Below are 17,914 nucleotides of genomic sequence, written 5' to 3'. Positions count from 1 at the left end.
TGGGAACTCAAAATGGATGTTTGTTTCTATAAGTGGATGGTTTGGCTTCAAGTCTGCTTAATTCACTGTCATTATTCATAAAGGTTAGAATTTTTATGAAACATAAGAGAGGTAGAATTGGGGCCAAAAGAAATTAAAAAGACAAGAAAGTAGAACTTATTAAATTAAAACCAGAAATTGGAAAAGCTGGATTAAAATACCACCGTTTTATCCTTAACATCAGCTTCTCAGGAAATTGATTCTAAGAAATATATTTGAAGGCTCTCTATTTCATTAACATTTTCTTCTTTCAAATATTAAGAGCACAGTGCTCGCTTCGGCAGCACATATACTAAAATTGGAACGATACAGAGAAGATTAGCATGGCCCCTGCGCAAGGATGACACGCAAATTCGTGAAGCGTTCCATATTTTTAAGACATCAATAGCAACACAATACTAGTGGGAGACTTCAACACTGCTTTGTCACCTCTTGATAGATCAACCAGACTCAAGCTTAGCAAGGACATACTTCATTTGAGGGAAACAATGGAAGAAAGGGACTTAGTAGATATATACAGGACACTTCATCCACAAAAAGTTGAATACACATTCTTCTCAAGCGTACATGGAACATTCTCCAAGATAGACCACATGCTGAGCCACAAAACATGCCTCCATAAAATTAAGAAGGTAGAGATTGTATCAACAATCTTCTCAGACCATAATGCGCTTAAATTAGAAGTAAATCACACACAAAAACAGAAAACTAAATCAAACACCTGGAAATTAAACAGTGCACTATTGAACAACGAGTGGATTAGACAGGAAATCAAAGAGGAAATCAAAAGATTCCTAGAAACAAATGAAAATGAGAACACGAGTTACCAAAACTTATGGGACACAGCAAAGGCTGTGTTAAGAGAAAAGTTTATAGCTCTACAAGCATTCCTCAGGAAGGAGGAGCGAGCACACATAAGTAACCTAACCTCACAGCTTAAGAGCTTGGAGAAGGACCAAAAAAAGGAGCACAACCCGAACAGGAGAAAGGAAATAATAAAACTCAGAGCAGAGATTAACGAGATGGAAACCCAAAAAACAATCCGAAAGATCAATGAAACCAAAAGCTGGTTCTTCGAGAAAATCAACAAGATCGATAAGCCTCTAGCAAAACTCACAAAGAAAGGGAGAGAGAAAACCCTAATAAACCGAATCAGAAATGAAAAGGGGGTCATTACAACAGAAACCACAGAAATTCAGAGGATCCTCAGGGAGTACTTTGAGAAGCTTTATGCCACGGAACATCAAAACCTCGAGGAAATGGATAAATTCCTAGACTCCTACAGACTCCCAAGGCTGAACCAAGAAGACCTGGAATACCTGAACAGACCTATCACCATCAAGGAAATTGAAATGGTAATAAAAAGTCTCCCCAAGCACAAAAGTCCTGGCCCGGATGGATTCACTAGTGAATTCTTCCAAATCTTTAAAGAGGACTTACTCCCGATGCTCTTTAAGCTTTTCCACGAAATTGAAATATCAAAAACACTTCCAAACAGTTTCTACGAAGCAAATATCACACTGATACCAAAAGCAGACAGAGATACCACAAAGAAAGAGAATTACAGGCCGATATCCCTGATGAACACAGATGCAAAGATCCTCAACAAACTACTAGCAAATAGAATCCAACTACTCATCAAAAAGATCATACACCATGACCAAGTAGGATTCATCCCAGGGATGCAAGGATGGTTTAACATTCGGAAATCAATCAACATAATCCACCATATCAACAAAAGAAAAGATAAAAAGCATATGATCATATCAATAGATGCAGAGAAAGCATTTGATAAGATCCAGCACCCCTTTATGATGAAAACCCTAGCCAAAATGGGCATAGAGGGGACCTTCCTCAACATAATTAAAGCCATCTACCACAAGCCTACAGCAAGCATCATCCTCAATGGGGAAAAACTGAGAGCCTTCCCTCTAAGATCAGGGACGAGACAGGGATGCCCACTCTCTCCACTGCTGTTCAATATAGTACTGGAAGTACTTGCAATAGCGATTAGGCAGGAAAAAGATATTAAGGGCATTCAGGTAGGAAAGGAAGAAATCAAGCTCTCACTATTCGCAGATGATATGATACTCTACTTAGAGAACCCAATAACCTCCACCAAAAAACTCCTAGAAACAATAGACTCGTATAGTAAAGTTGCAGGTTATAAAATCAATACCCAAAAGTCCATGGCTTTCCTATACGGAAACAGTGAGAGAGAAGAAAGCAACATGAAAAAAACAATCCCGTTCACAATTGTGCCCCAGAAAATCAAGTACCTAGGAATCAGCTTAACTAAGGAAGTAAAGGACCTGTACAAAGAAAACTACAAAACGCTACTTCAGGAAATAAAAGAGGACATGAGGAAATGGAAAGATATCCCCTGCTCATGGGTCGGGAGACTTAACATTGTCAAAATGGCAATACTACCGAAAGCATTGTATAAATTCAATGCAATCCCTATAAGGATACCCATGACATTCTTCAAAGAAATGGAGCAAACACTCTTGAAATTTATATGGAACAATAAGCCCCCACGAATAGCTAAAGCAATTCTTGGGAAAAAGAAAATGGGAGGAATCAACCTCCTGAACTTCAAACTGTACTACAAAGCAGTAATAATTAAAACAGCATGGTACTGGAACAAAGGCAGAACTGCAGACCAATGGAACAGGGTTGAATACACTGACATCTCTCCTCAATCATATGCTCATCTAATCTTTGATAAAGGTGCAAGTAATGTGAAGTGGAGTAAGGAAAGCCTCTTTAATAAATTGTGTTGGCATCACTGGACGGCTCCATGCAAAAAAATAGGCTCAGAACTCTGCCTAACACTATGTACAAAAGTAAGATCAAAATGAATTAAAGACCTCAACATCAGACCAGAAACCATAAGGTAAATTGAAGATAAAGTTGGCAAAACCCTCCATGACATTGAAGCTAATGGTATCTTCAAAGATGCCACGCCACTGGCCGAGCAAGTGAAAACAGAGATAGATAAATGGGACTACCTTAAACTAAGACGCTTCTGCACCTCCAAAGAAACACTGACCAAAATACAAAGACAGTCTACAGAATGGGAAAGGATATTCACCGAATACACATCTGACAAGGGGTTGATATCCAGGATATACAGAATACTGGTTAAACTCCACAAGAAGAAATCATCCAACCCCATCCAAAAATGGGGCAATGAAATGAACAGAAACTTTCTCAAAGAAGAAATCCGAATGGCAAAAAAGCACATGAGAAAATGCTCTACATCATTAATCATCAGGGAGATGCAGATCAAAACCACAATGAGATACCATCTCACACCTCAGAGACTGGCCCACATTCAAAAGAACAAAAGCAACCGATGCTGGCGTGGATGTGGCGAGAAAGGGACACTCCTTCACTGTTGGTGGGAATGTCCACTGGTTCAGCCCTTCTGGAAAACAGTATGGACGATTCTCAAAAAATTAGAAATTGAGCTCCCATTTGACCCAGCAATACCACTCCTGGGAATATATCCCAGAGAGGCAAAAATGTATAGTCGAAGTGACATCTGCACTTGTTTGTTCATTGCAGCACTCTTTACAATAGCCAGAAACTGGAAGAAACCTGAGTGCCCAAGAACAGATGACTGGTTAAAGAAACTTTGGTACATCTACACAATGGAGTACTATGTAGCTGTTAGAAAAGATGAAGTCATGAAATTTACATACAAGTGGTACAATATGGAAAGTATCATGCTAAGCGAAATGAGTCAGAAAGAGAGGGATAGACATAGAAAGATTGCATTCATCTGGGGGATATAAAGTAACAAAATATGAGATTAATACCCAAGAATAGCTGAGATCAGCACCAGGAGGATTACTCCATAACTTAGAGGCCAGCCAGGTATCCTAGAAGAAAGGGCAGTTCAGATAGAGAAGGGAGCACCAAATAAAGGATGTTTGGAGGATCCTCCCAGGAGGGGTGATGCATGTCGAAAGTAGACTATGGACTGAACATGTTTGCCACTCAATGCCTCTTTTGCAGACCACAACACCCAAAAGGAGAGAGAGAACACAGGGGATTGCCCTGCCACAGAGACAGGGGGGATGGGGGGATGGGGGTGGGAGGGATATTGTCCATGGTGGTGGAAGATGGGCACTGGTGGAGGGATGGGTGTCTGATCATTGTATAATTGAAACCAAAGCACAAAAAATTGTAAATCTACAACTTTAAAAAAAATAAAATAAAATAAAGGGAAAAAAAATATTAAGAGCACAGTCACCAATGCAGTAAATAAAATTTTGGATCAGGTAGCTTACATAGTGAAAGGTGGAACTTTAATGTGCTTTTTTTGAATCAGGAAATAAGTTTGAAATAACTTATTAAGTAATTTGACAATCTTTTATTTTAACTTTAGTGAAGGGGGGTTGAGATGAACCGATATTTTCTCAGGAAGACATACAGGTGGTCGAAAGTTGTATAAAAAAATTCTCTGAAGCACTTATCACCAGGAAAATCCAAATCAAAGCAACAAGGAAATATCTCACACTATGAGACGGAAACACATCACAAAGAACAAAGACACCCATACTGGCGTAGATGTGAGTAAGAAGAACCCTTGTTCGAGGAATAACCCTCATTCACTGGTGGTGAAAATGGCAACTGATTTCTTCTAAAAAAATATGGCTGCTTCTATGGGGCTGGAGCAGTAGAACAGCGAGTAAGGTATTTGCCTTGCGCGTGGCCAACCCTGGTTCAATTCCCAGCATCCCATATGGTCACCTGAGCACCACCAGGAGTAACTCCTGAATGCAGAGCCATGAATAACCCCTGGCATCGCCAGGTGTGATCCAAAAAGCAAAGCAAAACAAAACTAAAAAACAATGCCTGCTTCTAAGAAATAAAATAAATAAAACCAGTAGGAACTGAGCTTCTATATGACCCAGAACCCCACTGTTTTTGCATATGTTCAAAGAGTCCAAAATTCTATTCAGAAAAAGCATTCTCTTGTTCATTGTAAGACTGTTCACAATAGCCAAAACCTGAATATAAAGTGTTCAAGAATGGATGACAGGATATAGAAACTATGGCACATATACAGAACGGAACATTACTCAGCTTTATAATAATAAAATCAAACACTTTTCTTCTACAATGGATGACCTGGAGAGTAATACATAAGAAAGATCTCTTATATGTAAGATATAAGGAAACACAGTAGGGAAATAATAAATGCCCAAAGGTAACAGAACATGCCCTAGTGGGAGGAGGGGGAATACTAGGAGAATAGTTGAGTGAAGGACAACTTTGATAGGGGGTCTGGTGCTGAAATGTTTTGTGAATGAAATCCTACTAATAGTATTTATTTTTAACTATGTGACTAAAATAACTTATAAAACAGAAATATTTAGATAATCCAAATCTCAATTTTGACTGGAAACCTGAAATATCTATAGTCAAACAATCTATTACATTTACCATATTGTTCAATAAATGTACCACAGAGTTTTTATCAGAGAACTTAACCTATAAACGAAGAGAATTATTTGTCAAAATCAATTTAAGGTGTTAATTTAAAGAGTGTAAGATGAATTTTCATATACAAATTCTAGAAACAGACTGGAGCGATAGCACAGCTGTAGGGCATTTGCCTTGTGCGCAGCCAGCCTGGCCAAGCCAGGTTTGATTCCTCTAACCCTCTCAGAGAGACCAGCAAGCTACCAAAAGTATCTCACCTGCACAGCAAAGCTTGGCGAGCTACCCGTGATGTATTCAATATATGCCAAATACAGTAACAACAAGTCTCACGATGGAGACGTTACTTGGCCTGCTCGAGCAAATCAATGAACAACGGGAGGACCGTAACCATGACCGTGACAAATTCTAGAAACTATATTTAATTTACAGTTTATTTATTTTATGTTTATAAGGGCACACATCTTGGTGTTTAGGGCTAACCATGGTCTGTTCTCTGAGATCACTCTTGGCAATCCTGAATAGACCTTGAGGATCAAACAAATTTTGGCCATGTGCTAGGCAAATACCTTAACCCCTAAACTATCTTTCTGGCCCAGCATTTTAAACACTATATTTTAAGTTACTTTAAGTGACCAATCTGTTTCCTATCGATAAGAATATGATCACCTGTCATCTTATTCTTCAGTGTTCCAGGGGAGCACATATAGATTATAGTTGTATCTTAAATAGCAGACTTCTAAGACAATAAGGGAAATGCATGTGGTCAGTGTGGTGATAACCCTTTTTAGAAATACACCATCACTCATCACCCTTTCCCTTCTCTTCAAACCATATTGTTCCTGTAAATCTCAACCATTCTTTATCCTTCTGGGAACACACTTAGCATTGATTGATGGATTTGTGACATGGAACAATTTTAAGCTATCTCCTTCCAATCCCAAGATGGCTACCAAACCCAAGATGCTTCAGTCATTTAAACCATTTAAAACAACTTTTATATTGACAAAGTGAATGAGTGACTGGAAACATTAACTTGGAAACTTAATCCAAATCAAGAGTTAGAAAGAGCAGTATAAGATATGTTTGATCTTTGGTGCTTACAACTGAATTTTCACCTGTAGAATGAGAAATCAGGTAAAGTTTACTAATAAGGTAAAGTTTAGGAAGAAAGGACTATATAAAAAGAAAATGACTGAAGAGTTGGGTAATTAAAGAATCTAGTCAGTTCCTTACATGTGACCCAGTAGATTATTCCCACAAACTAACCAGAAAGCAGAAACATAACTTAACATAACTTAAGTGTTACAGAACTCTGTGACCTTGAACTCCAGGCTCAATGGACCCGGGAACAGAGATCCTCTGCCTGCTTCCAGAAGCCCAGAAGACCTCCACTACCTCCACTGCCCAGCCTCTGCCATGTACCAGGACCATGGGAACACCTGCAAGGATGATTAGAGGCTTCCCTAAAAGCCTCTATTTCTCTAGGAGACCTGGCAAGCTACTGAAAGTGTCCCGCCTGTATGACAGAGTCTGGCAAGCTATCCATGGTGTATTCAATATGCCAAAACCAGTAAATACAATGGGTCTCATTCTCCTGACCCTGAAAGAGCCACCAATATGGCAGCGTTAAGAAGGATGAGAAAGGAGAGACTGATAAAATCTCAGGGCCAAACTAGGCTGCCAAAATGAAGAAGGACAAAAATGACTGTTTGTACTTTCAATGCACGTATGCATCGGATGCATCCATCTAGGACCTGATGGTGCAGGCGCGAAAGATCAAGTACGACATTATTGATCTGACTGAGACAAGAAGGCATCAATCACATCACATTGTTTTGGACACTGAAGAAGAACTGTTCCTCGGAACATGAAACAAAAGAGGCATCGATGGTGTTGGGGTCCTTGTCAACATGAACATGGCCATAAACATAGATGTATTTGAATGTCTAACAACCCACATCGGATGATTACACTTGAAGAGATGTGGCTTACTGCCAGCTGGATATGGGAGTCTCCTGGTGGACAGTTCCACAAGGAAATTGACCACATCATATTCAATCCACGGTCTTACCTGACCAAAGTCGCTGTTGTTCCAAAATTCCAAACAGGATCGAACCACCGTCTCCTTTGTGCAAAATTCTACTTCACACAGCAGGGAGAAAGGGCTGCAAAGTTTACAAAATCTCCCAGAACGACTACCAACTGGGATGTCTTTGGCACTATTGTGGAAACATGGAAAGATGCCGTCATTGACAATATTGCTTTGCGAACTCGGACGTTCACTTGTGGTTGCTTAAGGCTTGTGCCAAGCCACGTTGGAGAATGAGTTTAAGAGTTTTCGAAGACAGGTGTCTTTTTTGTGCCTATCTCTCTCTCTGCATTCTTCACACAATCATAGAGGTGCTGAAGCAACCACAAGTGAACGTCCGAGCTCGCAAAGCAATTCAGAGAAAAGATAAAGGAAGACTTCAAAGAGAGAAAAGCAGCAGTACTGGCAGATGTGGCAGAAGCTGGGAAAAGCATTCACAATGCCCACCTGTCCTTCTCCAAATACAAGACCAAGATGACTGCCCTCCAACGTCCCAATGAATCTATCACATCTTCCAGAAGGGCAATGGAGAAGATTATACATGAATTCTACTCGGATCTCTTCAATAGCCATGTCCACCTGCCCACATACCAAATTCTGCAGGATGGATATGTCACACCCAACATTCTCCCTTCCGAAAACTGACATGCCATTTTATCAGTAAAGAAGCGAACAGCACCAGGCCCAGACAAGATGACCTTGAAGAACCTATTACCAGTACTCATCAATACACTGGCTCGGCTCTTCACATGCTACCTGTCTGAATGCAAAGTTCCATCCCAATGGAAAACCAGTAGGACTGTACTACTGTACAAGAAGGGAGATATCCACGACACTGGCAACTATCACCTGATCTCCCTGTTATCTGTCGTCTACAAGCTGTTCACTCGAGTCATCCTGAATAGGATTGGCAGAACACTAGATGAAGGACAACCATGAGAGCAAGCCAGTTTCTAAAAAGATTTCAGAGTAATCGACCATATCCACATGGTAACCAAGCTCACTGAGATTTCTTGGGACTTCAAGATGCCACTCTGTCTAACGTTCATTGATTTAAAGAAGGCCTTTGATTCTGTTGAGACTGAAGCAGTCATCAAAGCTCTAGCCAAACACGGCATTCAAATCAATACACCAGGATCCTCTATGAGTTGTACTGCGGATTGACTACCAGGATCTCCCCATTCTACAGGGAGGTGATCATTGATGTCAAGAAAGGATTTTGGCAGGGTGACACCATTTCACTGAACTCTTTAATGCCACCCTTGAGAGCGTCATGCGACAACTAGAATGGGAAGGAATGGGAGTGAAGATAGATGGTCAGCAACTACACCACCTCTGCTTCACTGATGACATCATTCTAATAACACCAAACATTAGCCAAGTGGCATAAATGCTGGCCGACTTGAACCATGAGTGTGGAAAGGTCAGACTACAGCTAAATCTCATGAAGACAATGTTTATGAGAAACGGTCTCGTTCCTTACATTCAATTCGCTCTCAACGGGAAGAACATCTCCGAATGCAAGTTATGAATACCTAGGTTGAGAAGTCAAGATGACGAATAACCTGGTACCTGAGTTGTGCAGGAGAAAGAGAGCGGCTTGGAAAGCCTTCAAGAGCATTGAAGAAATAGCTAAGAGGATGAAGAACCTCCGGCTCCAGGCACATCACTTCGATTCCATTGTTCTTCCTGCATTAACATACACCTCAGAGACCTGGGTCCTACGAAAACAGGATGGAATGCTATTCAGGTCTCCCAAAGAGGAGTCAAAAGAGCTATGCATGGAGTATCACGCTTCACTCAAATGAGCGAAAGAATCTGTAGTTCCGACCTCCATCTATGATCAAGAATCAGGGACGCTGAAAATCAGATGGGCTGGACACTTCATGAGATTTGGAGACGACTGCTGGACTAGAGCCATTACTGACTGGATTCCATGGGACATCAAAAGATTGCATGGCTTGCACCTATGAGATGGTCAGACTTCTTCATCAAGACCCTGAACGATCAGTTTGAGGCTTTGTGTTCCTAGAATGAGCAGATGTCATTGGGCTATACTGACACATGACAGGGATGAATGGAGACTTTACTGGTGTCCACTCAAGCAAATCGATGTGTATCGGATGTCAAGTGATCAATTGATCAACTTAAGTGTTGGCTCTCTCAGGTATATTTATTGGAGGTGTTGAAGTTACGGGAGTTAAATATATATATATATATATATATATATATATACATTTTTTTTTGTGAATATGATCTGACTGGTCATAGTGCATACATTACCAGATTGTTGTTTACCATATAAAATAGCAGAGAAACCTAATGGAGAACAGCGCAGAGTCTCCTGCCCCTGTGCCTGGCTGTCCTCACCGGGGTCCCCTTGGAGGGGAGTGGGTTGAGTTTCCCTCCCCACCCCAACCAGGGCTCCAGCAGCTGAAGGCCTCCAGAACCAGCCAACACCATGTTGAGACCACTCTCCACACTCATAAAGGTACCGGCAGAGGAACAAAGGCATGCGGATCCCGGGGCTGAGATCTCCAAGCCTGCTCGAATCGGGGCTGAGCATCCTCCACCCAGATCCTCCATATTACAGTAGGCAGGGGTCACACCCACCAACTGGCCCCCTGGAGCCGTGTAATCCCATCAACAGCCAAGACCCAGAGACTATAAAACCCAGTTCCCGGAAGAGACATCTTATTATCTCATTCTTATTTTGGACAAACTGGCAGGTTACTGAATGTAACCTGCCGCCACGGCAGACTCTGGCAAACTATCCGTGATGTACCCAATATGCCAAATACCAGTAACACTGATGGGTCTCATTCTCCTAACCCTGAAAGAGCCTTGAATATGGCACTTTTTAAAAAAAATCTCAGGGCTATGATGAAGGAGATGGTACTGGGGCCTGCTTGAGTCAATCGACGAGCAACAGGATGGTCGTGATCCTTCGTGATCTGACTGGTCATAGTGCATACATTACCAGATTGTTGTTTAGCATATAAAATAGCAGAGACACCTAATGGTTAGAGCGTGAATACTGTGTAAACCTGGGTCATTCAGAGAAGGAGGGAAACAAGGAGAAGTTTAGAAAAAGAAGAGAGGCTGCTCCTGTTGATACTACCGAACATTGCATCAAAGAATCACCCAACCTGCTGTACCTATATAAGTGATAAAATCAGGAAGTATAACAATGAAAATAAGAAACCAAATTTCATCAGATCTATTGTAACATAATTAGCAATTGGCTGTAATGTACATGATCTTAGAATGAACATAAAATTATTTGGTATTTCAAATAATAACATGCAAACAAACTATATAGCTAATTTGGAGTGGTATAAGCCTCAATTTACTTGACTCAAGAAATTGAAACTTATGTGAGCTCAAATCTCCTTCTCCTTTCTTAATATCAAGGGATTTAAACTGGAGTATCAAAGAGATACAATGAAGAGAGAGTAAAATTGGACTATCATAAGGGAACAGGAACAATGCCTTTAAAGGGAAGAGGTTTAAGAACATATATGTAGATACCATAGATTTTCCAATTCAGTGTGACTACCTACTTTTGGATAATTGATGAATAATTGAAGAATATATGAACTGTGGGTAATTGAAGAACATATGAACAGACACACTTCCAAAGAAGGAATAGAGTTAGCCAATACTTAAGAAATGTTAGTTATTACTACCAGGTGAAACCAAATTAAAATAACAATGAGCAATCACCTCACTCTACGGAGAATATTTTTTTGGGGGGTCACATCTGGCAATGCACAGGGGTTTCTCCTGGCTCTGCACTCAGGAATTACTCCTGGCGGTGCTCAGGGGACCATATGGGATGCCAGGGATCGAATCCAGGTAGGCCGTGTGCAAGGCAAATGCCCTACCAGCTGTGCTGTCTCTCCAGCCTCACCACAGAGAATATTTTATATCAGAAAGTCAGAAATATTTCTTGTGATGTTGTTGAGAAAGAACCTTCTACCAGTGCTGTTGAGGAGGGAAACTGGTTTTTCTCTAAGGGAAAATAGTGTGAGGAGGGAAACTGGTTTTTCTCTAAGGGAAAATAGTGTGAGGTTTCTAAAAAAACAGGCACAAACAAACAAACAAAAAAAACAATAAAAAATGTCACATTGTTTATGATGTCTTTGAACCTACGCTTCTATCCAAAGAACATAGTAACACTAAGTTGAATATACGCTTGTGCAGCATTAAAAATCTCATTTATATTACTTAAGATCTTGGGGATGGGGAGACATATGACATATAAATAGATAAAGAAATTTACTTTCCAAATAAATGCACATAGTATATAAATGCGCATAGTAAATGCATATACTAGGAATGTGGATCTATTAATAATAAGAATCTGTAAAGTGTTTCTAAATTTCAAGTAAATCTACCCAAAAATTACTTCTAATTTTACTAATTCTTGTTGACTGATTTTCATCCATTAAATCAGATGTGACGTTCTTCATGTCAATGTTGATCTCTGTGTTTGAATTTCATATGTGTCCGTGTAATTGTGTGTGCACATGTATATTTTACATATTTGTCTATTGAAGTGCATTGCTGATGCTGAACTGGGTATATATTGATCTTCTGTAGCTACGAAAGCTGAATTGGACTTCATTTTGTAAAGTGTCGTGCTGGCAATATTGTCTATTTATGCCAATAGGCATTTCTTCATTTTTAATAAAGAAAGATGGCACCAGAATTGGGAATGACTAAGTTTGCAAAGGATTGTGAGAAGCAAATCCCCTGATTCGTGATAACACAAAACTGTTATCTCGATGTACAAACCCACCCAGGTAGAGCAATGTGTCTGTGGCAGAATTTCCAGATTTTATCATTTTCCATGATTAAGGCAGTTAGAATTGAGTGCACTGCATGTTCTCATGATGCAGATAAAAGTGCATCTCTCAGAGTTCTAGCTAGATTGGATATTTGCATATTTGAATAATATATAAATTTCTGAGGAAACACATTATGGATATTACTTTACCCTATATTTTCTTTTCATTTCTTTCTGAGAGACCCATTACTTTCCCTCTAAAATAATTTAGCACAGTAATTAGAAAAATTACTAGGATTTAATTCACTTATAAATACTTGAAAATAAAAATTAGCATTCTCTATAGTACCTGTGAAAGGATGATCGTGTTTATGTCAAATAACACTGATTATTGAGATCGAAATTTATATGAAAATCTATATTATCTCACATAAACTTGTTAATGTGCTTAATTTTATTTAGCATGATAAATGGTTTTTTTTTCTTTTTGTAATTATACCTTTGATTTTCACATTATATATTTATTTGGACAGATATATACTGTCTAGACTTTTTTATATAGGAGTACTGCTATTGATGCAGCCACCGATTAGCTGATTGAATTGGTCATAAACTCCACCTTACTTTTTTTCATAATTTTATTTATTTATTTATTTATTTTTCTTCTTATATTTATTTATTGAATAACTGTGGGCAAAGTTACTAAGCTTTCAGGTTTAAGTCTCAGCCATACAATGATCAAACACCTCTCCCTTCACCAGTACTCATTTTTCACCACCAAGAAACCCAATATACCACCCTCCCACCCCTCCCAATGCCTGTGAGGCAGATGATTTCCATTTAACTCTTCTCTACATTGATTACACTCATTATTTCGACAAAAGATGCACCATTATTGTTTAGAATCCCCCCCCCAACAATCAGAATTGCTGAAAAGGCATTGTGAAATACTTTGTTTTCTATAGCTGGTTATGAGAATCATATAATCTCGTGTGGCTGCAATAGAGGCCTCGCGATTTGGGATTTCTGAAAAGAGCCAGATAATTTTAAGAGATTGGTTTCTGTGCGTCTGGTGTTATGGCTGTGCCAGAGAGCCGCTCATGGGGGGCAACTTGTGACCTCGATAGGGCGCAAAGGACGAGCCGGTACCGCCCCACTTCCCATGAGACTGCAGTTGCCACATCAATTCCAGCTCATACCTGTCTTTCTTATATGCTCAGCTACCTTGCTGCCAGGGGGCGGGGGTGGGGGGAAGGGTGTAACACCCTTTCCCTCCCAGGGAGGCATGGTGCCATAGTTTAACGCATGGTCCATTCACTCTTCTGCTGCAAGCTGCAGGCTCTGGACTAAGTCCTTTTGCCTCTGGAGCCATGGCCGTGCCAGAGAGACACTTGTGGGGGCAACTTGTGACCTCGATAGGGCGTGAAAGATGAGCCAGTACCGCTCCCCTTCCCATGAGACTGCAGTTGCCCCCCGTCACTGCCGGCTCATACTTGGCTTTCCAAGAAACTCTGAGGCGGCAGTCACCTTGTATGTGGTCCAGATGCATTTCTGCCAAAAAATGCATCTGGGTTTCGAGATTTGTTTCTGAGTCTCTGGGATCATGGCCATTAAACATCTTGATCAGGAGCCAGAGAGGCCATTTGTAGGTGGCGACTCGGGGACTCACTGGGATGGGGAGGAAAGGGTTGGTTCCACTCCTATCTGGTGAGGCCTCATGTGTCTTGTCACTGCAGGCCCAAACCTGACTGTCCAGTGGCCTCTGGAGGATGGTGGTTACTAGGCCGCCAAGGGGAACAGGCCAAGGCACTCAACCTCTTCCCACCGGAGTGAGCTAGTGCCAGTAACCTACTGCTGGAACAGGATGAATTTTGCCAAAAGCCTTTGGGTTCCAAGATTCGTTTCTGAGTCTCTGGGATCATGGCCGTGTAGCAGTTCAATCAGAAAACAGAAAGGCCATGCCTCCAATTATATAGCTGAGCCGGAGGTGGTTTGTGGGTGTGTCTCCCACATACCTAACTTTTGGCTGTTTACTTTCTTGGTAAATTTTGCGTCAAGTTTTTGGGGTCTTTCCAAAAGCACAGCAGAAATTTGGGGGTATCTGAAAGCCTGACGGTGCCATCAGGCTGCTGATGCACTCGCCTCACAGGTACAAATTGACCTGCTGGCGGCATCATACCTCCTGTCTAGACTTCTTACAACGATTTGATTTATTGTTACTTTTTTGTAAGGCCACACCCAGCAGTGCCCCGTGCTTTCTCCTGGTTTTGTCCTCCGAGATCACTTCTGGCTGGACTCTAGAGACCATAAGGAGTGTCAGAGATCAAACCCAGCTTTTTTGTATTTAAGTGAAGTGCCTTACCCACTGTAATATCTCTCCATCCCCTCACTGATTATCTTGAACTTGTGTTTCTTATGCTAAACTTTTTGTTAGGTTATATTAAAAAGACCTAATAGCAATAATAATATTTTTCCTATGGGATATTTTTCTGCTTGAAAGAATTGAAAATGACATAACAGTATTAGATATTCTTGATACCAAAAAAAACACTGAATACAGCATCATTTTTAGTAGGCTTCTCTATCCCCCTCTCCTATTTGGGTACAAACTCCCTAATGCTCTTTGTCTTAGCAAGAGGGCTATTAGACTTAGCAATGTAATTACTTGCCTTAACATGGTCTTTTCCTTTCAGATACCTAATTATGCATGGTTTGTTAAGATGGATTAAACACTGCAAGAGAAGACATTGTGGTCCTTTTATTAATAAAATAGTGTGTTGTTTTATTTTGATTAGAAACTCAAACAGTCCTAGTTCTCTGTGTGTAGCAGACAAGAAGATCATGGAATTTCCAGAACTGAAGCCCTTGTGACAAAGGTCTGTGTATATGAAATCAGCTGTGGGGTGTAATCCTGTGAGGACTACAATGCAGGTCATGGCCCTATGCTGTGGTCCTTTCCATTTGTTAGAAATTATCTTTCTTATATAAAATGCAAAAATGACAGCATGAAAAGAAGAAACCCTTAGAGATTTCCTCTACTTTGTATAATACACAGGATTAAGCAAAGTATATCTAATAATATGAACAATAGAAAAAGATAGACATAACAAAACTACTAAATGGTTTTCTGAGGATGATGTAGGTGTTTTGGAGAAGGTTGTGTACCACATAACTGGCCAGGGATTGCAGAGTGGTATTTCCTATTGGACCACTTAAAGAGAGAAGAGACTTTCGGGTTTCACGCAGGGCATGAAACAGACCAGTTCAGTAACCTCAACATCGAGGAGCGAATTGAGGGAATACTCAGTCATATGTTGTCCCTCTTCTAGGTCTGCCTATGTTCTGTGCAATAGCCCGTAAGTGGCATAGTGATGCTCAGAGCCACGAGTCATGAGAATGAGCCCAGGCATTTGGGGGTAGTGATCCTGGAAGAACATAGGGCTTGACAACTCTGGAGCTCTTTACCTTGCGAGTGAGGGTTTTAGTGGCTATATACAAGCAATGGCATGCACAAACTGAGACAAGCAATGGCATGCACAAACTGAGTCACAAAAATTCTTAAGTAAACTGAATTCCAGAAACCGGGAATTTGCTGAGTACAGCTAAACGGAATTTATTTTTCCATTGTGATGATAATGGAGATTTATTTTAACCCCATTGTCTTATGAGTACTACATAAAAAAGGAAGATCATCCATTTTTTGAATTTTATATCACCTACTCCGTGTTTGCAATCTCTTTCTCTGGTTCCTACTGGGAAATGGAAAATTTATTTAACCTACTGAGACAATCGAGATTTCTGTTTTATTGTTGAAGATGTTTGGGGAATATATATGGGAAATGTTGTAAGATATTTGTTATATTCTATTGCTTTCTGTTCTATTAACTCACTTTTATTTAATGTTTTTTATTAAATTATATGCAACATGGTTACAATTTTATACTAATGGTGATGATATACAAAGTTACCACACCAAAGGTTATCAAAGTTCCAAGAATCTCCACCACTGACCGAATGCCACCTAATGTGAGGGTGAATGAATTCCACCTGTTAATTCACACTCCCATTTGCCCCAACTGCTTGGTAATATTAGTAGTACCACAACTTCATTATTATTCTATTATTGGGCATTTGCGTTGTATTTATATATGAACTATTGTACTAATGAATATAGGTGTCTATATCTGATTTTTAGATCAGCCTGGTGACATTTTTTCATGGTATATTAGAATCAACTCAATTTTAAATAAAAGAATTGGTAATCGCCACCTCTTTTGTTGTTATTTGGACTATACCCAGCAGTATTCAAGCTTATTCCCGGCTTTGGGCACAGGAAACAATCCTGGTGGTATTCAGAAGATTATATGTGGTGCAGAGGGTGAAACTTGGGTCTGCCCCATGCAAAGCATATTGTATTCTGTGTTACCTCTCAAGCCCCAGTAAGCAACCCTGTTGGAGGAATTCTGAACTAAAAAAGACTTAAAATGCTTCTGATAATTCTGTCTCAGGTATGAGATGTAGGTGGAAGTCCTTCTGAATATTTTTGTTTTGCATCAAAGTTTCCTGACTAGTGCAGTTTATGGACTTAGGGGGGGAGGGGCAGTGTGGGCATTTCCTAGGATGAAGGGCCTGAGAAGTATCAGTCTGTTCACTGTGGTCTCCTCACCATTCTTACAAATAATAACATTTTAGTCATACACTGTGCCAATGCCACAACCAACAACTTTCTGTTATACAGTCAATGATCCAGCTCCATACCCAGTAACAGGACCTCAACACCACACTCAAATCCATTGTCTCAAGGTGGAGACACCTGAGTATGATTAGTTCCCTAGGCCAGAAATCAGGGTCTTCTGGTAATGACCATTTGTAAAATGTTTCTATTCCACATGTGAGAGAAATCATCTGGTGTTTGTACTTTTACCTATGTCTTCACTTAAGATGATAACTCCCTAGTTCCATTCAAGTTGCAGAAAACTATGATATTTTGTTTTCTTATATAAGTGTGCATTTCATACTACAATTTCAATCTGCCTGCCATTAGGCATTTGGTTTGTTTGATACTTTATCTTGGCTATTGCACTGCAAGTAAACATGTGTGTGCATTTATATTTTTAAGTTTATTTGTTTTGGAAATAAGTCCCAATAAATGAAATTATTGAATTTTATTAAAGCTCTACTCTTACTTTGTGGGGCAATCTTAGTTGTGCCTGGGATTTACCCCTGGCTCCTTATTATTATGGATCATTCTGTCATTCCCTGCTGACTCTGAGAGTCTTCTATGTGGTTCTTGGAATTATATCTAGTCAGCAGCATGCAAGGCTTACCTTACCCATTGTTCTAACTCTCTGGGGCATCTATTCTTTTTGAGAAAGTCTCCATATATTTTTTTCATAGACGTTGAAATAGGCTCACCATCCTTGGAAACGTCTGGTTTTGCCTTTTTGGGAAATAATCATATTTGATACAAGTCTCTCTTTTGGAATGCCAGGAATACAAGTCAGCTGTCATACAATGTAGAGTGAGGGCTTGACAGA

The 17,914-nt window shown here is 40.1% G+C and overlaps 1 non-coding gene across 1 annotated transcript; it reads left to right on the top strand.

The window, feature by feature from the left end:
• Nucleotides 1-307: 307 nt before the first annotated feature.
• On the top strand, nt 308-414 carry LOC130045632 (U6 spliceosomal RNA). The gene has a single exon (XR_008795599.1). It is a non-coding gene; the product is annotated as a U6 spliceosomal RNA (small nuclear RNA).
• Nucleotides 415-17,914: the final 17,500 nt, after the last annotated feature.

The sequence above is a fragment of the Sorex fumeus genome, unplaced genomic scaffold (assembly GCF_029834395.1).
Source record: "Sorex fumeus unplaced genomic scaffold, SorFum_2.1 ptg000128l, whole genome shotgun sequence".
Lineage (NCBI taxonomy): Eukaryota > Metazoa > Chordata > Mammalia > Eulipotyphla > Soricidae > Sorex > Sorex fumeus.
Note: the sequence above shows the minus strand (reverse complement) of the source record. Positions and strands in the feature narration are given on the sequence as shown.